Source organism: Gopherus evgoodei, chromosome 7, assembly GCF_007399415.2.
Source record: "Gopherus evgoodei ecotype Sinaloan lineage chromosome 7, rGopEvg1_v1.p, whole genome shotgun sequence".
Classification (NCBI taxonomy): Eukaryota; Metazoa; Chordata; order Testudines; family Testudinidae; genus Gopherus; species Gopherus evgoodei.
In genome coordinates, this window is record NC_044328.1 from 78027513 (window position 1) to 78053655 (window position 26143).

General features: G+C 48.8%; 1 pseudogene; it reads right to left on the reverse strand.

The window, feature by feature from the left end:
* LOC115655216 overlaps positions 1–21694 on the reverse strand; it is a 55427-nt pseudogene extending 33733 nt beyond the window's left edge.
* Between the last annotated feature and the right edge of the window lie 4449 nt (positions 21695–26143).

Sequence of the window (26143 nt, forward strand, 5' to 3'; positions counted from 1 at the left end):
TAGGCAGAAACACAGTCCCACTACAAGTGATTTCAGCTCGGATTGAGCATGTAAAATACCAAAGAGGCTCCTAATGAAGCCTATTAGCTCTTTCTTTGAATAGTGGGAGGAAACAGGTTAAACCAGACCAGAAAGGACACTTGGGGAGGTGGGCCAAACCTCCTGGCTGAGATACTTATCCCCACTCTCTTACTTTCTCAGGGCTCTGGCATTCTCATAGATTCATAGACTTTAGGGTCAGAACGGACAATTATGATCATCTAGTCTGATGTCCTGCACAACACAGGCCACAGATCTCACCCACCCACTCCTGTAACAAACCCCTAACCTATGTCTGAGTTACCGAAGTCCTCAAATCGTGGTTTAAAGACCTCAAGGTGCAGAGAATTCTCCAGCAAGTGACCAGTGTCCCATTGCTGCAGAGGAAGGTGAAAATCCCCCCAGGGCCTCTGCCAATCTGCCCTGGAGGAAAATTCTTTCCTGACCCCAAATTTGGCGATCAGTTAAACCTGAGAATGTGGGAAAGACTCACAGCCAGCACCCAGAAAAATTATCTGTAGTAACTCAGATCCCACCCTATCTAACATCCCATCACAAACTATTGGCATATTTACCTGCTAATAATCAAAGATGAATTAATTGCCAAAATTAGGCTATCCCAGGGGTTGGCAACCTCTGGCACGTGGCTCGCCAGGGTAAGCACCTTGCAGGTCGGACCAGTTTGTTTACCTGCCGTGTCGGCAGGTTCAGCGGGCTGAGGCTCCCACTGGCCACAGTTCACCGTCCCAGGCCAATGGGGGTGGCGGGAAGCCGTGGACTGCACATCCCTCGCCCGTGCCACTTCCCACCTCCTCCATTGCCTGGGATGGCAAAACGCGGCCAGTGGGAGCCATGGTGCGCTGAACCTGCTGACGTGGCGGGTAAACAAACTGGCTTGGCCTGCCAGGCTGCTTACTCTGGTGAGCTGAGTGCCAGAGATTGCCAACCTCTGGGCTATCCCATTATATCATCCTCTCCATAAACTTATCAAGCTTAGTCTTGAAGCCAGATATGTCTTTTGCCCCCACTGCTCCCCTTGGAAGGCTGTTCCAGAACTTTACTCCACTAATGGTTAGAAACCTTCATCTAATTTCAAGTCTAAACTTCCTAGTGTCCAGTTTATATCCATTTGTTCTTGTGTCCACATTGGTACTAAGCTTAAATAATTCCTCTCCCTCCTTGATATTTATCCCTCTGATATATTTATAAAGAGCAATCATATCCCCCTCAACTTTCTTTTGGTTAGGCTAAACAAGCCAAGCTCTTTGAGTCTCCTTTCATAAGATAGGTTTTCCATTCCTCGGATCATCTGAGTAGCCCTTCTCTGTACCTGTTCCAGTTTGAATTCATCCTTCTTAAACATGGGACACCAGAACTGCACACAATATTCCAGATGAAGCCTCACCAGTGCCTTGTATAATGGTATTAACACCTCCTTATGTTTGCTGGAAATACCTCGCCTGATGCATCCCAAGACCGCATTAGTTTTTTAATAGCCATATCACATTGACGGCTCATACCGCCAATACTCCGAGGTCCTTCTCCTCCTCTGTTACTTCCAACTGATGTGTCTCCAATTTATAACCAAAATTCTTGTTATTAATTCCTAAATGCATGACCTTGTACTTTTCACTATTAAATTTCATCCTATTACTATTACTCCAGTTCACAAGGTCATCCAGATCTTCCTGTATGATATCCCGGTCCTTCTCTGTGTTAGCAATACCTCCCAACTTTGTGTCACCCACAAACCTTATTAGCACTTTCCCACTTTTTGTGCCAAGGTCATCCCGCTTGGTCTACAACTCATGCCTATGAATTTTTTCCCCTTTCTTGGGATGCAGGCTTCTGATAGTTTCTGCAACTTTGACTTCAAGTAATTCCAGGCCTCTTCCACCTTTAGATCCACAAGTTCTTCAGTCCAATCCACTTCCCTAACTAATTTCCTTAATACTTTAAAGTTAGCCCTTTTGAAATAAAAAACCTAGTCCCAGATCTATTTTTGTTTATCCTTCCATCTAGTTTGAACTGGAATTAGCTCATGATCATTCAAACCAAGCTTGTCCCCTACAACGATTTCTTCTATGAGGTCCTCACTACTCACCAAAACCAAATCTAAAATGGCATCCCCTCTTGTTGGTTCAGCAACTACTTGGTGAAGGAATCCATCTGCTATCACATCCAGGAAAATCTGAGCCCTATTATTATTACTAACACTTGTCCTCCAGTCTATATCTGGGAAGTTAAAGTCTCCCATGATCGAACAATTCCCATTAGTGTTTACTTCATTAAAAACATTAAAGAGGTCTCTATCCATATCCAAATCAGATTCCGGTGGTCTGTAGCACACCCCAAGCACTATCTCAGGGGAGGCTCTAGTAGCTTTCTTTCCCAAAGTGATTTTTGCCCAGACAGACTCTCTCTTATCCATTCCATCCCTTCTTATTTCTTTACAGTCTACCTCATCATTGATATACAATGCTGCTCCACCACCTTTGCCTTTATATCTGTCTTTCCTAAACAGCACATAGCCTTCAATACCTGTACTCCAGTCATGACTACTATTCTACCATGTTTCTGTTATCCTTATAATATCCGGTTCACTTCTGTACCAGTAGCTCTAGTTCCTTCATTTTGTTACCTAGGCTCCTCACATTAGTGTACAAACATCTTAATTTTTGCCATTTGGCTTCACTGACATTCTTTACCCGATTAGGCACAGACATTCTACCACTAGTATCACCTATTAGACTGGTATCTACACTACTCTTCCTACTTATGTTCATTCTCTGTATCCTTTCTTACTTTGTTTTCTTCCCTCTCAATGTTAAATTCCAGTGAGGAGATTACCTGGACATCTCCCAACCATCTCCCCCAAATTCCTAGTTTAAATCTTTCTTAATCAGTTGTGCCAACCTCCATCCTAGAAGTCTATTTCCCTCCTTACTCAGGTGAAGTCCATTCCAAGAGAACAGTCCTCTGTCTGTGAATGCTTCATATATGCCAAAGCCCTCCTTATAGCACCACTGCCTGAGCCTTCTGTTGATCACCATAATCTTGTCACACCTATGTTGCCCTTCTCTAGGAACAGGCAGAATCCCACTGAAGATCACCTGACCCTTGATTTCCTTAAGCAACTTCCCCAGCCTGGTATAGTCTCCCTTGATACTTTCCAGCAAGAATCTAGCTGTATCATTCATTTCCACATGAAGGACAATCAGAGGATTCTTTCTCACTCCCGTTAGGATCCTCTTCAGCCTCAGGTCCACATCCCGTATCTTAGCACCAGGCAGATAGCACACCCTTCTGTTCTCCGGATCAGCTCTAGTTACAGGCCTGTCTATTCTTCTCAGTAAGGAGTCCCCAGTCACGTAGACCTGCCTTTTCCTGGTGTGATTCTTTGGTCTATCCCCTGTTCCCTCTGGCTGCAAGTCCTCTTGATTTCTATTGTCCCTTGCAATCCTCTGCAACCCATCCTGTATCCTCCTGGGGCTCATATTTGGTATTGTTATCTCCATTGACTCTTCCCCTCTTCCTATAAGACTAGCTACTCTTCTCTTCTTCCTTGCCCTCTCACCTTTAGCTACCACCTGCTCTGCCCCTTCTTCATTTTCCAACTCCGCAAACCTGTTTCTGACCTCCATTTCTCCTTCACTAGCCCATCTTTTCCTCTGCCTGGTTCTCTTAGTCACATGCTTCCACTGTCCACTTTCCTCACCCAGCAGTTTCCCCTCAGAATTTTTTGGTCCTGCTTCCAACTGCAAGTCTGAGCTTTTCCCTTCAGCCTCCTCATGTCTTTGCTCCATCATCTGCTCGAACCCCCTTCTAAACTCAACCAGAGTTTCCATCTGCATCTCCAATCCTCGGATATTTTCTTCCATCAGCTCTATCAGGTGGCACTTCATGCAGATGAAACTCTTATCAGGTACCCCCTCCAGGATCATGTACATGCCACAGCTTTCACATCCAGTCATCTTCATTGTGTCTTCCACTGCTGCCTCTGTATCGGTCATAACCTTCCCACCTAAAACCTGTTAGTCCAGGAAACACAAATCAAACCACCACCACCCACAGCAAAACAAATTCCCAACAGGCACCAGAATACCGGCAGAACACTACCCACTCCCTTCACTATCCTGTCTATTCCTCTGCCTAGCTCTCTTAGGCCTGGTCTACATACGAGTTTATACCGAATTTAGCAGTGTTAAACCAAATTAACTCTGTACCCGTCCACACAATGAAGCCCTTTATATCGATATAAAGGGTTCTTAATACCGGTATCTGTAATCCTCCCCGACGAGGGGAGTAGCGCTGAAATTGGTATTGCCATGTCAAATTAGGATTAGTGTGGCCGCAGTTCGATGGTATTGGCCTCTGGGCACTATCCCACAGTGCACCATTGTGACCGCTCTGGACAGCAATCTGAACTCGGATGCACTGGCCAGGTAGACAAGAAACTTTTGAATTTCATTTCCTGTTTGCCCAGCTTGAAGAGCTGATCAGCACAGGTGACCACGCAGAGCTCATCAGCACAGGTAAGCATGCAGTCTGAGAATCGAAAAAGAGCTCCAGCATGGATCGTATGGGAGGTACTGGATCTGATAGCTATATGGGGAGATGATTGCATGCTAACAGAACTCCGTTCCAAAAGACGAAATGAAAAAACATTTGAAAAAATCTCCAAGGCCATGATGGAGAGATGCCACAGCAGAGACTCAGTACGGTGCCATGTGAAAGTTAAGGAGCTCAGACAAGCCTACCAGAAAACCAAAGAAGCAAACAGAAGGTCCATGGCAGGGCCAAAAACATACCACTTCTACATTGAGCTGCATGCAATTCTAGGGGGGTCCGCCACCACTACCCCACCCCTGACAGTGCATTCCAATGTGGACGGGGAAGATAAGGCGGAAGAAGAGGAGTACAAGCTTGCAGAGAGCACACAGCATACCATTCTCTCCAACAGCCAGGACCTTTTTCTCAGCCTGACGGAAGTACCCTACCAAGACAGTATCCCAGACAATGAAACCATGGAAGGGACTTCTGGTGAGTGCACCTTTGTAAATATAAAACACGGTTTAAAAGCAAGCATTTTTTAATGATTAATTTGCCCTGAGGACTTGGGATGCATTCGCGGCCAGTACAGCTACCGGAAAAGTCGGTTAACATGTCTGGGGATGGAGCGGAAATCCTCCAGGGACATCTGCATGAAGCTTTCCTGGAGGTACTCCAAAAACCTTTGCAGAAGGTTTCTGGGCAGCGCAACCTTATTCTGTCCTCCATGGTAGGACACTTGACCACGTCATGCATGTAGCAAGTAATCTGATATCATTGCATGACAAAGCCTGGCAGCGTATGGTCCCGGTGTTTGCTGGCATTCAAGCAACAGCCGTTCTTTATCTCGTTGTGTTATCCTCAGGAGAGTGATACTGGTCATGGTAACCTGGTTGAAATATGGGAATTTAATTAAGGGGACAGAAGTGGTCATTCCTACTGGGCTGTTTGCCTGTGGCTGAAAAAAATCCTTTCCTGCAGTTAGCCAAGCTGGGGTAGGGGGGTGATTGGTGCTAAGCTTTTTCGCGTTTGGCTAGCAGAGATCTTCCCTGATACCAGCCACATGGTGTGGGGTAGGGGTATGTGGCTAGCAGGGATCTTCCATGATACCAGTCATGCGGTGGAGGGAAGGGTAAAGCGATCATCTCAGAGAATTGGATGGAGGGGGAGTTTGGTTTCTGCTGCTGCACGTTAACAGGAAAGACACAGCACTCAACGGGCTTTGCTTGGTATTTGGGAAAGGAAGGCACTGGATATATGAAGGCTGCAGAAGCCGAAAGACAACGGCTTACTATGGCCGCATGCAAGCTGAATTCTGTTGCCCAGACCTGCATCTGTGATCTCTAACACCAAAGCCGCAGGCACTCAATATTAAGTTGCAAAATGCAACCTTGTATTGAAATCACATGTGCTATGTAATGTGAATAGTGTTGTTCACCGTGAGAGTATAACCATTGTTCTGTAAAATGTGTCTGTTAAAATATTTCTCTCCATTTTTTCCCTCCCTCCTGCAGCTACAAATTTTTCAAGCCTCTCTCCTCCACCCCGAAGTCTATCTCACATAAGGCAGCGAAGAAAAAGGACCTGAGATGAAATGGTCTCAGAAATCATGGAAGTGACCCACAATGAAAGAGCTCACCTGAATGAGTGGAAGGACATGGCATCAAAGTACAGGAAAGATGCCAGTGACCGTAAGGACAGGAGGGACCAACGTGAGGACAGGAGATATGAACGTGAGGAGAGCAGAGACAAACGTGAGGAGAGGAGAGACACTCGAGATGAGAGGTGGTGGCAGAAAGATCAGAGGAGGCAGGATGCAATGCTGGGGCTGCTGCGTGATCAAACTGACATGCTCTGGCTTCTGGTGGAGCTTCAGGAATGGCAGCAGGATCACAGAGTGTTGCTGCAGCCCCTGTATAACTGCCCTCTCCCATCCCCAAGTTCCATAGCCTCCTCACCCAGACATGTAAGAACGCATGGGGGGAGGCTCCGTGCACCCGCCCACTCCACCCCAGTGAACAGCCCAACCAAAAGGCTGTCATTATTTTGAAAAATTTTAGTGGCCTTTTCCTTCCCTCCTATCCTCCTCCTAAGCTGCACCCGGCTACCTTGTCAGCTCTCTCCCTGAGAATTTTATAATTAATTAATAAAGAATACATGATTTTATTTTTATAAAATTTTATTATTAATTAATAAAGAATACATGATTTTTAAATAATAGTGACTTTATTTTCTTAGAAAGCAAGCTGTAATCAAAGGGGGAGGGTGGGTGGCTTACAGGGAATGAGTCATTCAAGGGGGTGGGTTTTCATCAAGGAGGAACAAACACAACAGTCACACCATACCCTGGCCAGTAATGAAACTGGTTTTCAAAGCTTCTCTGGTGCGCACCGCTTCCTGGTGTGCTCTTCTAATCGCCCTGGTGTCTGGCTGCACGTAATCAGCAGCCAGGTGATTTGCCTCAGCCTCCCACCCCACCATAAAGATCTCCCCCGTAGTCTCACAGAGATTGTGGAGCACACAGCAAGCAGCAATAACAATGGGGATATTGGTTTGGCTGAGGTCTGAGTGAGTCAGTAATTTGCGCCAGCATCCCTTTAAACGTCCAAATGCACATTCTACCACCGTTCTGCACTTGCTCAGCCTGTAGTTGAACAGCTCCTGACTACTGTCCAGGTTGCCTGTGTATGGCTTCATGAGCCAGGGCATCAAGGAGTAGTCTGGGTTCCCCAGAATAACTACAGGCATTTCAACATCCTCAACTGTTATTTTCTGGTCTGGGAAGTAATTCCCTTGCTGCAGCCATTTAAACAGAGTAGTGTTCCTGAAGACGCAAGCGTCATGAAACCTTCCTGGCCATCCCATGTTGATGTTGGTGGAACGTCCCTTGTGATCCACCAGTGCTTGCAGTACCATGGAAAAGTACCCCTTGCGGTTTATGTACTGGGTGCTCTGGTGCCAAGATAGGGATATGTGTTCCATCTATCGCCCCACCACAGTTAGGGAATCCCATTGCAGCAAAGCCATCCACTGTGACCTGCACATTTCCCAGAGTCACTACCTTTCATAGCAGCAGCTTAATGATTGCTTTGGCTACTTGCATCACAGCAGCTCCCACAGTAGATTTGCCCTCTCCAAATTGATTCCCGACTGACCGGTAGCTGTCTGACGTTGCAGGCTTCCAGAGGGCTATCGCCACTCGCTTCTCAACTGTGAGGGCTACTCTCATCTTGGTATTCTGGTGTTTCAGGGCAGGGGAAAACAAGTCACAAAGTTCCATGAAAGTGCCCTTACGCATGCGAAAGTTTCGCAGCCACTGGAAATCGTCCCACACCTGCAACACTATGCAGTCCCACCAGTCTGCGCTTATTTCCCGGGCCCAAAATTGGTGTTCAGTGGCTAGAACCTGCCCCATTACCAGCATGATCTCCAACGCGCCGGGGCCTGCAGTTTGAGAGAATTCTGTGTCCATGTCCTCATCACACTCATCGCTGCTCTGCCATAGCCGCCTCCTCCTCGCCTGGTTTTGCAGGTCCTGGTTGAGCATAGACTGCATGAGAATGCGCGAGGTGTTTACAACGACCATGATTGCTGTCTTGAGCTGAGCAGTGTCCATGCTTGCCGTTCTATGGCGTCTGCACAGTTCACCCAGGAAAAAAGGTGTGAAACAGTTGTCTGCCGCTGCTTTCATGGAGAGAAGGGTGAGGCTGTACCCAGAACAACCAGCGACAAAGATTTTTGCCCCATCAGGCATTGGGATCTCAACCCAGAATTCCAATGGGCAGGGGATACTGCGGGAACTATGGGATAGCTATGGGATAGCTACCCACAGTGCAACGCTCCAGAAATTGATGCTAGCCTCTGTACATGGACGCACACCACCGAATTAATGTGCTTAGTGTGGGCGCGTGCACTCGACTTTATATAATGTGTTTCAAAAAAACAGTTTCTGTAAAACAGGAATAATCCCATAGTGCAGACATACCCTTAGTCTCCTCTGCAAACTCCCCTTGCAAACTCCCACTGAAACTCCCCTGTTTATAGCTCTGTTTGCTGGCTCCTGTGCTGCTGTAACTGTCTAATGAGGTCCTTTCAACTGAGGATGATCCTCTCACTTGGGATAGGTTAAGCACAGTTCTGTTCTCCTTTACTCATACAATAAAGACAACAATATTGATAACATTTCACTACCCCTGCATTGAGTACTAAAGTGATTTGTAACCCAATACCAGTCAAAGTTGATTATTTTGAGCAACACTGCTCTATCTGCTGGAAAACTAAGCAGAGTAGGTGTGTTCATGTAAATATAGTTTGCTCTTGAAGTCGCTCCCCCTCCCAGCTAGCTGCCAGCGGAGAGTTCATTCAGTTCATTTAGACCCTGTTTACACTTGGTAGGATAGAGACCAGAGAAACAGCAAGAGGGTGGGGACCGTACTGTTGGTTATAGGTCTCTAGGCTGGAATCCAGTGTAGCAGGTGAGCCCCAGTTCCCATGCTAGCCACAGAGAGCCCTGAGTTGGGGCAGAATACCAGCCAGAGATGGCATTTGGAGTGTGGTCCTGTTGTACTTTGTAACCCCAGGAGGGGTATACTAAACGATGCCCTGGACAGAGGGCCAAGTTACCATAAGAGAGACTATTGCAGAGCAAGCAGAGAGTAGAAGGGGCACCTGATGCTGAAGAGCTACTCTCCCAGCCCCAGTCCCATCAACAGCAATTCTAGGTCCCAGGGCCAGTGCCAAGGCCAGAGCCATCCCTGGGGGGGCGGGGCCCAAGGCAGAAGTGATGAATCCATCACTTCCGGGATGTCATCACTTCTGGGACTGACTGTGCCGGCCCATGGAGCCCCCCAGACTGTGGGGCCTGGAGCTGTTGCACGCACCTAGGAGCCCTGCAGCCTGCCCAGGCAATTTAAAAGGGCTCAGGGCACCCAGCTGCTGTTGCTGCTACTACAGCAGTGGCGGCGGCCAGGGCCCTCTGAGCCCTTTTAAATTGCCTGGGCCCTTAAGAAATTGCCCCCTTTTCCCCCCTTCCCTGCAGTAGGTGGGCCTGCCCAGCCTTAGACACAGAGGAAGCATGCTACTGGTGTATGGAAATCCAGTTACAGTCCATAGCCACGACATGATAGAAGCGCTAGTCACAACAGTAACCATGGGTCAAGGATCACAAGCTGATCCAATTAAAATTAAATGGAGAATAATCAAAACCTGGTTGATAACTGAGATTACCAACTTCAAAAAGACAGACTCTGACAGCTGAAGGGAATGGAAAGTAGAAAAAGAACTGACAGGGACTTGAAGGGGGTTTCATATTCAAACAGTCCCCTTATGTGAGCAAGAGTCAGGCTAGCTGTAACCCTAATAACACAAGATTTGTAGAAGTGAGGATTGTGTGAGGTGAGTGGGAAAGAACTGTGTGAGAAGTTGTTGCAACCTTATGTTAGATAAGAATGGAATGTAGACCATAGTCTAAATTGTTGAGGAAAATAAGATATCAGGAGGACATACGTATAAGCACTTAGAGGAGAGGCAAGAGATCAGGAACAGTCAGCATGGATTCACCAAGGGCAAGTCATGCCTGGCTAACCTAAATGTGTTCTATGAGGAGATAACTGGGTCTGTGGATGAGGGGAAAGCAGTGGATGTGTTATTCCTTGACTTTAGCAAAACTTTTGATACGGTCTCCCACAGTATTCTTGCCAGCAAGTTAAAGAAATATGGATTGGATGAATGGACTATAAGGTGGATAGAAAGCTGGCTAGATTGTCAGGCTCAATGGGTAGTGATCAACGGCTCCATGTCTAGTTGGCAGCTGGTTTCAAGAGGAGTGCCCCAGGGGTTGGTGCTGGGGCTATTTTTGTTCAATATCTTCATTAATGATCTGGAGGATGGCATGAACTGCACTCTCAGCAAGTTTGCAGATGACACTAAACTGGGAGGAGTGGTAGATACGCTGGAGGGTAGGGACAGGATACAGAGGGACCTAGACAAATTAGAGGATTGGGCCAAAAGAAACCTGATGAGGTTCAACAAGGACAAGTGCAGAGTCCTGCACTTAAGATGGAAGAATCCCATTCACTCTTACAGAAGAGGGACCGAATGGCTAGGAAGCAGTTCTGCAGAGAAGGACCTAGGGGTTACAGTGGACGAGAAGCTGGATATGAGTGAGCAGTGTGCCCTTGTTGCCAAGAAGGCTAATGGCATTTTGGGCTATATAAGTAGGGGCATTGCCAGCAGATCGAGGGACATGATCATTCACCTCTATTCGACATTGGTGAGGCCTCAACTGGAGTACTGTGTCCAGTTTTGGGCCCCACACTACAAGAAGGATGTGGAAAAATTGGAAAGAGTCCAGCGGAGGGCAACAAAAATGATTAGGGGGCAGGAGCACATGACTTATGAGGAGAGGCTGAGGGAACTGGGATTGTTTAGTCTGCAGAAGAGAAGAATGAGACGGGTTTGATAGCTGGTTTCAACTACCTGAAAGGGGATTCCAAAGAGGCTGGATCTAGACTGTTCTCAGTGGTAGCAGATGACAGAACAAGGATAACGGTCTCAAGCTGCAGTGCGGGAGGTTTAGGTTGGATATTAGGAAAAAAAATTTCTCTAGGAGGGTGGTGGAGCACTGAAATGGGTTACCTAGGAGGTGGTGGAATCTCCTTAGTGGTTTTTAAGGTCAGGCTTGGCAAAGCCCTGGCTGGGATGATTTAGTTGGAAATTGGTCCTGTTTTGAGTAGGGGGTTGAACTAGATGACCTCCTGAGGTCCCTTCCAACCCTGATATTCTATGATTCTATGATAAACAAAATGAAGCTGTTGCCCATTATTGTATGTAACAAAAGGTATAAATGTTTGCTGTAATTGTTTCCTGGAGAGAGACCTGTTTAGCTCTCTCCCTCCACGCAGTTGCTAGAGATAATAAAGTATCTGACTTGCTGCACCCAGTCAGAGAGTGAGAATTCTGTTTTTCTCCGACAGGAACTAGCTAGTGAAAGCAGCTGAACCAAAGAATTCAGGGACTTGAATGTGGAGGAGGCTTGGAACCTCTTTAAGTCAAAGGTGCAAAAAATGATGTGGAATTTGGTCCCAAAGCAAGGTCAACAAACTTGTCAGCACCTAACTGCTCAGAATGGGTGTTAGGAGCAAGCAGAGAGCCTATGCAACATGGAAGGAGGAATGATCCACCAAAGAAAATGACATCATGGAGGTCAGAAAATGTAGAGATAAAGAGAGACTTTCAAAAGTCCAGAAGAGATAGACCTTGCCAAGAAAATAAAACAACAGTAAATAAATAGTAAAATAGTTCTTTAGCCCTCAATAAAAGAGAAACAAGAAAGAAGTGGGACCTTATGCAGTGAGAATGGGATAAGCTTTAAGGATAATCTAGGCATGGTTCAAAAACTATTCTAAACTCAATTTTTGGTCAAGATGCCATCGTAGGCCATGGGGGCAAAGGCAAGGACTGCTGATGGGATGACTGTACAGAAACGGAAATGATGAATCCGCAGTGGAACAAGCTCAAGGGGACACTGAAGAGCCAGCACATGAGCTCTATCAAATAGGGGGTGGCACCATATGGACTGGAGAATTGCAGCCATTGTATCTATATTAAGAAAGGGGGAAAAATTACAGGCCATTAGTGTTGTCGACCTCAATAGTATGCACAGCTTTAGATCCCGTTCTGAAGGAAAGAATAATTAAAGACATGGAGAACATGTAAAATGCAATTAAATGCATCTTTGCTAAACCATGGGTTTAGCAAAGATAGATTGTGCCAGACCAACCTCATCTCTTTCTTGGTCAAGAAGTGATTTTCTAGACTAGGGAAATGCAGTAGATTTAATCTGTCTGGACATCAATAGAGCATTTGACACAGTGTCTTAGGGCAATGATTAGCAAAGCAGGAGAAGATGGGGATTAGAAAGGACTTGTAAGGGAGGGGGAAATGACTAAAATGGAAGAGGACAACAGGTTGTGCAGAAAGATGAACTATTGGGCTGGAGGGAGGTTACTAGTGGGGTCCCTTAAGACTGCTTTGGGACCAATCTTATTTAATATTTTTCATTACTGACCTCGTCACAAGAAGTAGGAGTGTGCTGCTGAAACAAAGGTGGGCTGGTGGTGAGAAGGTGCCAAATTATTATGAATGCTGGACTGTTATGAATGAATGTGACAAGCATGAGTGTGGCATGGTGGGTATGTCTGAACCTGCTAGAGATTCTGGGAGCAAGATTATTTTAGCATGATAAATGGAGTGGAAAATTACTGGAGGTGCTGAAACTTGCACTGGAACAGTTAACAACGCGCTCAATGGGCCATGTGTGTTTTAACTCCGAACTTTGGAATATATCAGCAGAGAACTCGCTCACAAAGTAAAGAACATGTAAGATTATGTGAGCAGTGGGGTTGATGCTGACATGGCTGACATAGGTCAGAATGACCCTTTTTGGATAACCTCACGCTAAGAGCTCAAGTGAATGATTTATGAGAAAGTAAACTATGGCTGAGCCTTAGTCTGTGTTTTCGCTTTGCAATCCCTTCCAAATTATGAAGAAAACAAGTAATAAATGCCTATGCAGGCATATTTCTGGAACATGGACTCTTTGAGAACACAAAGTATATAGGTGCTAAGCAAAGTAAATGAGTCAGCATCAATCCCCAATTAACATCCAACGAGGTTCCAGACAGTGAGACAGATGTCGTTGGGGTAACCAAGGCTCCGCCTCGAGGGACCTTAAAACCAGAGGTTTTCAAGGTAACCAAGGCCGTGCTTCAAGGGGCAGACCAAGTGCCTGAGAGGGGAAAGAGAAGTAGTCTCTATCTAGAGCCGGTAAATATATCTGCTTTGTTTGCCAATCAGGATATTGTGTAAGGCCAACATAGAGACTGAGGGTTTATGCTTGGGGTACTAAGGCTTATGGTAAAGAATGTATACCATGTAACCTTAACGGCTTATGTAATTCTCTCTCAAATAAATGATTGTCAAGTATCAGAGGGGTAGCCGTGTTAGTCTGGATCTGTAAAAAGCAACAGAGAGCCCTGTGGCACCTTTAAGATTAGCAGATGTATTGGAGCATAGTATCAGAGGGTAGCCGTGTTAGTCTGGATCTGTAAAAGCAGCAAAGAATCCTGTGGAACCTTATAGACTAACAGACGTTTTGGAGCATGAGCTTTCGTGGGCGAATACCCAACTTCCTAGATGCATGTCATCTGAGGAAGTGGGTATCGCCCACGAAAGCTCATGCTCCAAAACGTCTGTTAGTCTATAAGGTGCCACAGGATTCTTTGCTGCTTGTATTGGAGCATAAGCTTTCATGGGTGAATACTCACTTCGTCAGCATTAAGCATACTGGTTTCCATATGCTTACTAGTACTGGTAAACCCCTGGCCAACTGTGGGCCATTCAAAGATCTGTTTCAACAGGCGGCATAATCAATACAGAGGAAGATCAGAAGATCTGGATGCCCCTGAAGATTGAAGGAACAGAAATGAGATGAAATTCAATGGTACAGAGTGCAAAGTTGTGCACTTAGGGTCTATTAATAAAAGCTTTTGCTACACGCTGGGGGCTCATCAGTTGGAAGTGACAGAGGAGGAGAGAGGCCTGCATGTGTGGTTTGATCACACAAGGACTATAAGTCACCAATGTGATACAAGCCATAGGTGGTACATGACTCTTCGCGTAGGGAGGCTTATGAGAGCGCTGGACTGTGGCCTCACCCCTCAAAGCCTCACCCCTCGCCTCTTTCCCCCATGGCTCTGCCCCTACCCTTCCTCTTCCCTCATGGCCCACCCCCCTACTGCTTCTTCCCCCATGACTCCGCGCACTCTGCCTCTTCCTGCCCCTGTCCACCTGCCACTCACTCCTCTCCACCGCCTCCTCTCCCCATTGCTTACCAGTAAGTCAGGAAAGAAGAGGGAGGGCTATGCTAACAGTATCATTTTTAAAGTGATGGGGCCATGGCCCTCTGGCTCCCCTGTTCCAGCGCCCCTTAGCTGAGGTGCTGCAGCATCAGAATGCATAGCCTCTCACTGGCTGGGCCAGCTGTGGGGACTCCTCCTGCTGTGCATGCGATACTGGAGCAACTCAGCTAAGGGGAACTGGGGGGGCCATGGCCTCATCACTTTTAAAAGTGATACTGTTAGCGTAGCCCTCCCACTTCCTTTTCTGCCTTATGGGTGAGCAGTGGGTGGAGAGGAGCAAGCGGCAGACAGGGTGGCTTGGAGGAAAAGGGTAGAGCAGGGGCGGGAAGAGGCTGGTGGGGGTGGGACCTCAGGGTGGCGAGTGGGTGGGGCCACAGTCTGGTGCCAGTGGCCTCCCCCACTTCTAGGGAGCTTCCTGTAGCAGGCACTCTAAAGGGAGGTCACCCACGCTGAACAGGGCATGTCTTGCCCCCTGCAATGACCAGTCTTTCTGGGGGAGGCTCAACCTCCCCCAGCCTCTTATACACCACCACTCATGGATGCAGCTGTGAAAAAGGTCCAGAGAAGTATTAATGCCCACTGTACAATGCACTGGTGAGACTGCATCTGGAATAGAGTGTGCAATTCTGATCACCATGTTCAAGAAAGGAGAATTTCAAGTGGAAAAGATGCAGAGAAGAGGCTTGCGAAGAGGATCAGGGGAATGGTAGTGTGATGTTATCTGATTAAAATATGACCATGTGGATCATTGTTTCTACCACTGTTATATAATTACAACAAATCTTATACAAAGCATGCCAAGTAGTTGTCTCTGGAATGGGGCAGATAATCCCCCAAAATGGTGGATTTTTCATATTTAGATTTACCAAGCCATCTTAAACAACTTCTTTATTACTTCACAGGTTGTCCAGAAACCAACAGCACAGTTCCCTTAAAATGATCCAGCCTTAGGCCTCCATCCAGTCAAATATGATGAAGATTTCTGAAAATCTTATTTCATAGTATAAAAGAAAAAGGATTGGACACATTACCTCCCAGGTTAATGAATATTCCAGATCTTACCCAAATACATGCATACAGCCAATTCTTATTAACTAAACTAAATTTATTTAAAAAAAAACAAAAGAGAGAGTATGGTTAAAAGATCATTATACATACAGACATGAGTTCAATTCTTGAGGTTCAGATTCATAGCAGAGATAGTGAGCTTTGTAATTGCAAAGAGTTCTTTTTGAATTTAGTTCATAGGTTATAGTCCACTGTCCAATATCATATCCAGGATGTACCAGCTTAACTGGGATCTCATCTTATGACTCAAACTTCCCCTGATATAGCTTAAGCAGATCTGAGATAAAAAGGATCAGGACCCAAGGATCTTTTATACAATTTTGGTTCTTCTTTGACAAGCTGGAGTCCCTCGAGGAACAATAGGCTCTTATCTCCTAAGCATCGTCGTTAATTATTCACACAGATTAACATAAGCATCCATCCTCAGGCAGTCTATCACTGTTACTTAGCTATACAAATTAACATAAGACAGTCTCCTGTTCCTCCACCATTGACCGATGATTTGCTATACATTTCAAAGAGAGATGAATACAGAGATACTCCGTATTTACACTTGCCTTAAATACTAGGATGTTCTTTGATCTCTGAATTATCAGAATACAGCATAGACTGGGACTGTTGATTTCATCGTTGACCACGAAATACACAAAAACACAAAGTTATCTCCTCACATGTTTTTAAGGGTTGAATCTGAGTAATTTATTTGGCAGGATATTTAACTCTTTCTGGCCATGCGTCACATATGCATGTATAATTTTTGTATTTTAAGTTATGAATTTGGCTCTATACCTCTATTTCAAATATGTTTGCACCTGTGGTAATGCCCTCAAGGTATTTAGTCTGCACAGCTTGAAGGGGTATTCAAGTTAAATGGCTCATAAGGAACACTTAACTCACAGTGGACCATGGGAGATGCCTATCCTCACTTAATCGACTTTCTCTGAACGTTCCATCTGGGGATATAAGTAATGGCTTCTGCTGTGACTAAGCAAAATCATGCATGATAGGCAACATTGCCCCATGTACCCCAAACACTATTTTGCTACCAGTAATTTTCCACAAGGAGGAAAATGGGTTTTCCTGAGAGAAGCTAAAAAGGATGGAAACATCTCCATTTTGCCTCTTTCCTGCTCAAACCTCTGGACTATGGATTTATACTAATGGGAGCATTCTAACCAAGGGACTGAGACCTTCCATGATTTGGAAGCAACCAGGACACTTAACAAGCAGCAGTTTATTTCATCACTCCTATGAGCCTGAACCAAGAACTTTGCAATTGTAGTACGTATTTGATTCTTTTAACCAATGTTAACTCTCATCTTTCTTTCTTTCTTTCTTTCTTTCTTTCTTTCTTTCTTTCTTTCTTTCTTTCTTTCTTTCTTTCTTTCTATGAATAAACCTTTAGATTTTAAATTCTAAAGGGTTGTTAACAGTGTGATTATTGGATAAGAATCTGGTTGTATATTGACCTGGGTGTTGTGGCTGGTCTTTAGGGATCTGAAGAACCTTTGTTTGATGAAATTGGTTTTAAAGAACCACTCATCTTTAAGTCTAGTGTCTTGGTGTTAAATCCAGGACTGGCAATACCTAAGAAGGTTGCTTTTCTGACTTCTGTTAGCCACAGAGGCACGGTGGACAGTGGGCCTGGCTGATGAGAGGAGCCTGGAAGAGATTAGTTGGTGAAGCCTAACAAATGCAGGTTCAGATGAGCTCTGACAGCTTTCTGTAAATACACCGGAGTAAACTCCAGGTAGGGGAAAGAGCTCTTGAAGCTAAAGGACAGTGTGGACACAAGAATAACTGGATATAACTGGCCATGAGTAAATTCAGGCTGGAGATTAGAAGCAAGTTTCTAACCACCAGAGGGGTTGAGGTTCAGTCCTAGCTCCCCAGGGGACTGGGAGCGGTGGGGGAAAACATCGACTAGCTTTACAATAGACCTTGATACATTTATGATAGGGATGCTATGACAGGGATGCCTGTGACAGCGAGGATGAACTTGAGGACCCCAGGAGGTCCCTCTAGCCCTAGTGGCCTATGTTTCTAACAGCTCAGGAACCAGAGGACCAAACAAAGAACCCAGCTGCATCGGCCTGGCTTTGGAATCTTGTGGGTTTACATCAGTCTCATGAATTCAGGGGGCCTGACTCCGTGGGGTTGGCGGGTGTGGGGATGGCTGGGCTCTTTCTTTAAACGGGGCTCAGGGAAACTTCCCTTTGCTCCCTAAGCTTCCCTTGCCCTTCCCCCCTGAGCTCAGCCTGCCATCCCTGTCTCTGCTTCTGTCTCCACCACAGGCACAGCATTCAGCGTGCATGGAAGAAACTCCTTAGCCCTCACACCTCGCTGCTGCTTTCTGCCATGGGGGAGGGCCTGAAGCAGAAACTTGAGCTATGGGGATCCCGAGGGGATTTCTCACTTAGCCTAGCCCCCTTGTGCGCAGTAGTGGGGGCAAGGCACAAAGCCAAGCTAGGCAGAGGTGTGAATCTGAGCATTGGCAGAATGGGAAAAGTCTTTGCAATACAAACCAGAGAGGAGCTTCTTTGCATGCCACTGGTGCTAGTTCAGGCCAATGTCTATGCAGGCTCTGAGTACAGCTGGGATGGGGAGTTCTAGCAGCCACACAGATGGGATCAGTGACAGCTGCTCCTCAACAGTGGGTAAAAGGCCAAAACAATGAGTCACCCAGATGAGAAGCAATCATTGCAATGCACAAGCAATGGCTGCTTCTTGAGGCCTTCGCAATGTTGGCCTGGCCACTGCTTTCTCCACTGGCAGGAGCTCCCCTGCCCCAGAAACTGTCAATGCTTCTCCTTAGGTGTGAGTCTTAAAAGTGGTGAACCTCATGAGCAAGCATGGCTCGCATACAGTGCCAGGAGTAGGGCGGGGCAAAGGGGTTACCTGGCCAGTCCAGGACTGTCCTCCTACATAGTCTTTTCCGGGCCAGCAGGAATCTGGACATCTTCATATCTGGGTCCAGCAGCACCAGGATAACCACATCCACCTTCTCATCCAGCTGCCGCTGCTGAGTGATGAAGAAGGTGAGCCTCAGGAAGCCGCTACCAAACCCCTCCCTCGTCAGGATAAAGATGGTCTTCCTGCTCTTGAAGATGGAGTCACAGAGGTTCTTAGTCTTGGACTTTTCAACTGTCCAGTCTCTTTCTTCCAAGCACAGTTTGAACCTCCTCCTTCCTTTCTCCTCCAGCTGGGGCACCATCTCGTTGTAGACCCAGTCAGCCACCATGCGGTGTTCGGAGTCTATGCTATGAATGCATCATCTTCTTCCAGGGAGGGCGCAGACATCTGAGCGTAGCCTCTTCTGACTGCGGCCAGGCAGATGTGGCTGAGATACCAGAAGTCCCATCCATACAGCTTATGTAGGACAGGAAGCATGGTTACGAACGTCACAATCAGGGAAGTGCACAGGAAGCTTAGGTGGCCGTATATATCCTGGCATGACCTAGGGTCCATAGAGAGCAGAGGCTGCCCTCGCTTTGATTCGGGCAGATCGCATTACATGCTAGTGGAGAAATGGTCTATCATGATACAAGTGCTTTTCAGGAACATGAGGAACCAGTGGGCTTCACAGGTTCACCTCAAGGGATTGCTGCTCACATCCAGGTGTTGCAAGCTCTTGAGAAGTGTGTTTGGAAAGCTGCTTTCATCTATCATCTTTATCTTGTTATGGTCCAAGTTTAGAAAGTGCAAGGAGCTGACATTGGAAAAGAACTCTTTATGAAGAGATCTGATCTTCTTGTAGCTGAGGTTGAGGGTCGTGAGGTTTGTGAGCTTCATGAGGTTCATCCTAGAGAAATCTCCATCTGTGACTAGCATCTCCAGTGCATTATTACTCAAGTCCAGGAATTCCAAGCTTTTCAGTCTTTCCGTTTTGTCCCATGGGAAGTCATAGAGGTTGTTATAGGCGATGGACAAGTTTCTCAGGCTTTCAGGCAAGGTGTCAATTACCTCGGCTAGAATGAAGTCCAATTTGTTAAATGAAATGTCCAGGAGTGTTAGCTTGGGCAACTTGGCAAAGAATTCAAGGTAGGTATTCCTCCCACTCATCCACATGATGTCCAGCCAGTTCCTGCTGAAGATCAGGGTCTCAAGTGAATGGATCTCCAGGTGTTTGGAGATCCTAGTACCTATCTGGTTGTTGTCCAGGTTCAGAAATTTCAAGCTGCTGAGGTTCATCAAGAACTCAAACTTGTGCCCAAGGCCTTTGATTGTGAAGTGGAACTGGTTATTGATGAGGCTCAGCACGACCAAGTGGCAGACCTCTTGCAAGGCACTGCCATAGTACAGGTCAAACCTATTGTGAAACAGATTCAGCAACTTCAGGGACTGCAGCGGTGGGAACTGTCTGCCATTTAGGGGCTGGCTAATGTAATTAGAGCTCAGGTTGAGGCAGTCGATATCTTCTAGCTGTTTGAACTGGGCTGGCTTAATGCTGTGGATGCTATTGAACGATAAATCCAGGGTCTTGTTGCAGTGAATGCTAGCTGGGAAGTTGAGATGTGAGCTTTGTCTATTCCTCACCATTTCTTCAGCTCTTCCTTTGGGCTCTGCCCAATGCCAGGGATTCTCTGCCAAAGTGCCTTCCTGGGAGAGGCCCCAAGGCCCCGGTTCAGCTCCTTTCCCATTCCTCTCGCAAGGGTGGGAAAAGGCAATGCTGTTCTGAGACAGACTGATGAGCTTTAGGCTTTTGCACTTGGAAGAGAGACAGGTTCACATCTCTGATGAAGTTTGTTTGAAAGTGGAGGGTCTCCAAGTTGCTTAGGATGAAGACCGGTTTGATTCCATCCACAGCCAAGTTCCTGAAGAAGTAGCCATTGATGATGAGATTTTTCAAAGCTTTCATTTGGCCAAAGGACTCAGATAGAGTCAGGTTCTCGAAGGTCACCAGTGAATGGTAATTGTAGCTCAGGTTTAGGATATTCACTGACTGCAGCATAGAGAAGAAGTTGCCATTTCTAATGGTGCAGGTCAGAAAGTTATCTGACAGATCCAGGGTCTCCAAGCGGCTGAGGTTGTTGAAGAAGCTGGTGTTGAGGTCATACAGGGAGTTGCCTCGCAGGTTCAAGCTCCTGAGCTTCACCAGGTTCTGGAAAGCATCCATGTCGAAGGTCAGGGGCTTGTTGTCTGGGCAGGGGAAGCAGGGCTGAGCAGCATGATCACATCGCTGGCAGTTCCACTCCAGGTTGAGCAGTCTTAGGTTGGTGAGGTTCTCCAGGTGGGGCTCACGTGGGATATCTTGTTCTCTGAGAGGTCAAGGTGGCGCAGTGTGGGTGGAAGCCCCTGGGAAACCTCAGTCATGTTGTCAAACTTCAGTGAAAGCCGTTTCAGGGAGGTTATGGTTTTAAAAGTATCCTGTGTGAGGGTGATGGAGGTGTTGCGTGGGTTCCGGTAGTAGCAGTTGTTGCCTAGGAGTAGCTCCCACATGTTGCTGAGCCCTGTGAGGCTCTGAGGGCTCAGCACAAGGATATTGTTGTAACTCAAGTTCAAGAAGCAGAGTGAAGAAGGGAGTGGGGGCAGCATTTTCAGGCTGTTTCCTGCCAGGCTCAGGTTGATTAGGTTATGCAGAGCAACCAGTGCCCCTGGCTGGATCACCAGCTGACAATCCTCATGTGCTTTCCGCAGCTGCCTAGCTTGCAGTTCCAGCTGACTGAGAGGTTCTCCAGGTGAGGGACACCAGAGATGGAGTCATTGGCCAGCAGTGACAGGAAGTTTTCATCAAGGTTCAGGAAGGTCACATTGATGGAACATATATCTGGCATGAGTCTGAGGCCACGCAGGCTGCAGTCCACACTCCTGCCATCTGTGCTGTTTGCACAGGGAGGATAATTAGGGAAGTAGGCGCCAGTCCCCAGGAGCCCCTCCACCAGAAGAAGCACCTGCCACAGTATCCTGCTCACCTAGGAAGCTGGAAAGCAGAAGAGAAGAGTTTAGAGCCAGGTGTGCAGGGGATGCAGAGAGGCTACTCACTGGCTGGGGATTGGAGGCGTATACTCCAGGCTCTCCCCATTCACCAGCCCACCTTTCTCCCCCATCTCTGGATGGCAAGTCATTTTCCTCTCTCCTGAGACTGGCCATGGTGGGCGCTGGACGTCCAAAGCCATAACGCCATGATCACCTGCATGCTGGGAACGCAGGGCACTGCCCTGGCCGCGTGCACTAGGAATGCAGAGTGCTGCTGGGGTTCCGTGTGCTAGGAATCAAGGGGACTACCTGGGCCCCACATGCTAGGAATGCAGGGCATTGCTGGGACCCTTTGCACTAGGAACACAGGGCACTGCTGGGGCCTCATGCTCTAGAAACGCAGGGCGCTGATGAGGCCTTGCACGCTATGAACGTAGGGCGGTGACAGGGCCCCAGGTGCTACGAACGCAGGGTGATGCAGGGGCCCCGCATGCTAGGAATGCAGGGCACTGCAGGGGTCCCAAGCGCTACAAATGCAGGGCGCTGCTGGGGCCCTTTGCGATAGGAACTCAGGGCACAGCCAGGGCCCTTCGCCCTAGGAATGAAGGGTGCTGCTGGATCCCTGTGCATCATGAACACAGGGTGTGCTGGGGCCTCACATGCTACGAATGCAGGGCACTGCCAGGGCCCCATGTGCTAGGAATGCAGGGCACTGCCAGGGCCCCATGTGCTAGGAATGCAGGGCACTGCCGGGGCCCTTCGTGCTAGGAATGCAAGGCACTGTCAGGGCCCCATGTGCTAGAAACGCAGGGCACTGCCAGGGCCTTTCGTGCTAGGAACACAGGGCACTGCTGGGGTCTCACGTGCTAGGAACACAGGGGATTGCTGGGGAATCATGCACTACTAACAAAGGGTGCTGCTGGGGCCCCTTGCACTAGGCATGCAGGGCACTGCCAGGGCCTCACACGCTAGGAACGCAGGGCGCTGCTGAGGCCTTTCACGCTGCAAACACAGGGTGCTGCTGGGCCCTTCACACTAGGAATGCTGGGCATTGCCAGGGCCTTTCGCGCTAGGAATGCAGGGCGCTGCTGGGGCCTCACACACTATGAATGCAGGGTGCTGCCAGTGCCCCATGCACTAGGAAAGCAGGGCACTGCAGGGGCCTTGCATGCTACAAATGCAGGATGCTGCTGAAGCCCTTCATGCTAGTAACACAGGACACAGCTGGGGCCACGGGTGCTATAAATGCAGGGTACTGCCAGGGCCTCATGCACTATGAATGCAGAGCGATGTTGGTGCTCTCCATGCTAGGAATACAGAGCGATGCCGGGGTCTTATGCTCTAGGAATGCAAGGCACTGCTGGGGCCCTGCACACTAGGAATACAGGGAGCTGCTGGAGCCCTTTGTGCTAGGAATGCAGGGCGCTGCTGGAGCCCTTCATGCCTGGAACACAGGGCATTGCCCGAACTTGCCCAGGCCCTTTGCATTAGGAATGCAGGGCACTGCCAGGACCCCGCGTGCTAGGAACACAGAGCTCTGCCAGGACCCTTTGTGCCTGGAATGCTGGGCATTGCCTAGGCTTTTCGCACTAGGAATGCAGGGCATTGCTGGGGTCCTGCATGCTAGGAATGCAGGGCGCTGCTTAGGCCCCATGCACTAGGAATGCACAGCACTGCTGGGGCTCTGCGCACTAGGAACGCAGGGCGCTGGCAGGGCCCCTTGCGCTAGGAATGCAATGTGCTGCTGGTGCCCTATGTGCTAGGAATGCAGGGAGCTGTAGTTGGGCTGGGTCAGGAATGTGGCAGTGAATGGCACAATGGGGTACTGGGGCTGAAGAGTGCACGAACAGGCCTGGCTCAGAAATACTCCCACAGCCTGCACAGCCCCTCCAGACCCAAGAGCAGGACACTGGTGGCCCAGCAAGGCTGCTCCACAGTCCCAACTAGATAAGGTGGCCAACTTTCTAATTGCAGAAAACTGAGCACCCTTGCCCCACCCCCTGCCTGCCCCTTCTCCAAGGCCCAGCCACTGCTCACTCCATCCCCCCTGCCTCCATAGCACATTATCCCGCACCTCCACTCACGTTCACTGGGCTGGGGCATGGGGTTGGGGTGTGCGAGGGGTGGAGACTCGGGCTGAGGGATGTTGGCTCAGGGGTGGGGCCAGGGGTGAGGGGTTTGGGGCACAGGAGGGGGATCAGGGCTAGGGCATAGGGTTGGGGTGCGGAAGAGGTTTTGGGGCACGGGCTCTGGAATGGAGTTTGGGTGCAGGAGAGGGCTCAGGACCTGGGCAGAGGGTTGGGGTGCAGGATGGGGTGAGGGCTCTGTAGCTTCCTTTATCCGCAGTTCCTGGCCAATAGGAGATGCAAAGCCAGTGTTCATGATGGGGCAGCATGCAGATCCCCCACGACCACTCCTGTACCTAGGAGCCAAACATGCTGGCTGCTTCCCAGAGCTGCGCAGGGCCAGGTAGGGAGCCTGCCAGCCCTGTGCGAATTAGACCTTTAATGGCCCAGTCAGCAGTGCTAACCAGAGCCACCAGGGTCCCTTTTCAAATGGGGCATTCCTTTAAATAACCTGATGCCTGGCAAGGCTGGATTGGATCCACATCCATTCTGGGATGAGTTTCCCCGCTTCCCAACATCAGCCTGATGCCTGCAACCTGCCCCACCCTTCACAGTCCGGCCTGGGACCCAGGGAGAGAAACCTTCCCCTGGGTGCTCTGCCCATCCCCAGTGTTCCTGACATCCAGGTGGGGCTGTGATGGAGTAGGGGAAGGGATGGCCGCATCCTCTAACAATGCCAAGCTCCCTGCCCTGGCACTCCACAGACTTCCCTTGAGATGGGGCACAGCTGGGTTAGGGTCCCAGCTTGGGCAGTGGGTATCATAGGATGGGAGAGACTGTGCCTCCCCAAACAGCCAGGCATGGCCCCACCCATGCTTCATCCCAACCCACCCCCTCCTGCTTCCTGCTTGTCATGGCTCCAGTCTCCCTGTGGGGTGGCCCTCGCTCGGGTGGTGCCACCTGCCCTCTCATCACTCTGGGGCTAGGGAGAGGGATTGAGGGCACTCCAGGGCTGTGGACACTAGCCTAGGGTGGGGGCCAGCAGCTGCAAGAGAGGGCCACTGGGCTCCGGTGGGGGTGTGTGGAAGGGTCAGGGCCTTGGGCGGAAGGGACAGGGCTAGGGGCAAGCCTTCCCCAGCCAGCCTTTCATGCACTGCCCATGGGGCTCGGCCTTGCTCCAGGGCCCATAAAGCCCAGGTGCCTGGCTTTACCCTGTCCCAAGGTAGCCAAACCCAGCAGCACCCATGTGTGATGAAGTGGGGATTCTCCCTTGTTATGTTGTATGTGAGCCTATATGAGTTTTACAATTTTGCGTGTGTGTGCTTCAGTTTCCCTGTGTGCTGCACCAATGCCTAGGTGGTGAGTATAAGGGTGTGTGACTTTTGCTGAGACGTCTGGGGCAGGTGAGGTTGCTCCAGCAGCCTACACGTATGCTATTGTGAATGCACTTCATAACCTGAGATCCAGGAGGGGGATGCAACCAGGTGACTCTTTGCCCAGGAAGCAAGATGAAGAAAAGGAGGAGGAGCAATAGGGTGTCGGAGGTCAGGTTCCTGGAAGTTGGGCAGTCAGCTGTGGGGAACTCAGAGAGAGGGAAGTCCAGGACGTGTGGCCTGGGATTCCCTCAAGATGGATTTGGCGGAAAGTTACTGATTTCTGTGCTTGCAAGCTCTGTTATACGCTGTGTCCCTGTCGACTAATAAACCTTCTGTTTTACTAGCTGGCTGAGAGTCATGTCTAACTTCAGAGTTGGCATGCAGGGCCCTCTAGCTTCCCCAGGAGCCCCGCCCGGGCAGACTCGCTGCAGGAAGCACACAGTGTGGAAGGGGATACTGAAAACTCTGAGGTCAGATCCAGGAAGATGGAAGCTTCTTGCCCTGAAGACAGTATGCTCAGAGAGAGGAGGCTTCCCCAGAGTCCTGGCTGGCTTTGTATGGAGTAGTTCTTCTTCGAGTGATTGCTCATATGCATTCCAGTAAGGTGTGTATGCGCCGCGTGCACGTTCGTCGGAGAAACTTTTACCCTAGCAACCCAGACGGGTCGGCTGGGCGCCCCCTGGAGTGGCGCCGCCATGGCGCCCCATATATATCCCAGCCGACCCGGCCACCCTTCAGTTCCTTCTTACCGCCCGTGTCGGTCGTTGGAACTGTGGAGCGCGGCTTCGCTGACCTCCACACTCCCTAGCAGCTCGTTTTGCTACCGTTGTATATAGTAGTTATAGTCGTTATTGTACATATATAGATATATAGTTCTTAGTTAGTAAGTTATATAGTGTGTTAGTTTAGTTAGTAGTGGTAGCGAGGGGATTGGGGTACCCCCCCTCTCCCCCCGCACCAGGAGCCGGAGCCCATGCCCGGCTCATCGGGCTTCAAGCAGTGCTCGGCTTGTCACAAGCCCATGCCCGTGGGAGACCCCCACGACTCATGCTTGAAGTGCCTAGGGGAGTCGCACTTATCAGCCAAGTGCGCGTTCTGTAAGTCCTTCAAGCCGAGGACCAAGAAGGAGTGGGACATTAGACTGCAACAGCTCCTCATGGAAGCGGCCCTGACACCCTTGCCCTCGGCACCGAGCGCAAGTCAGCCG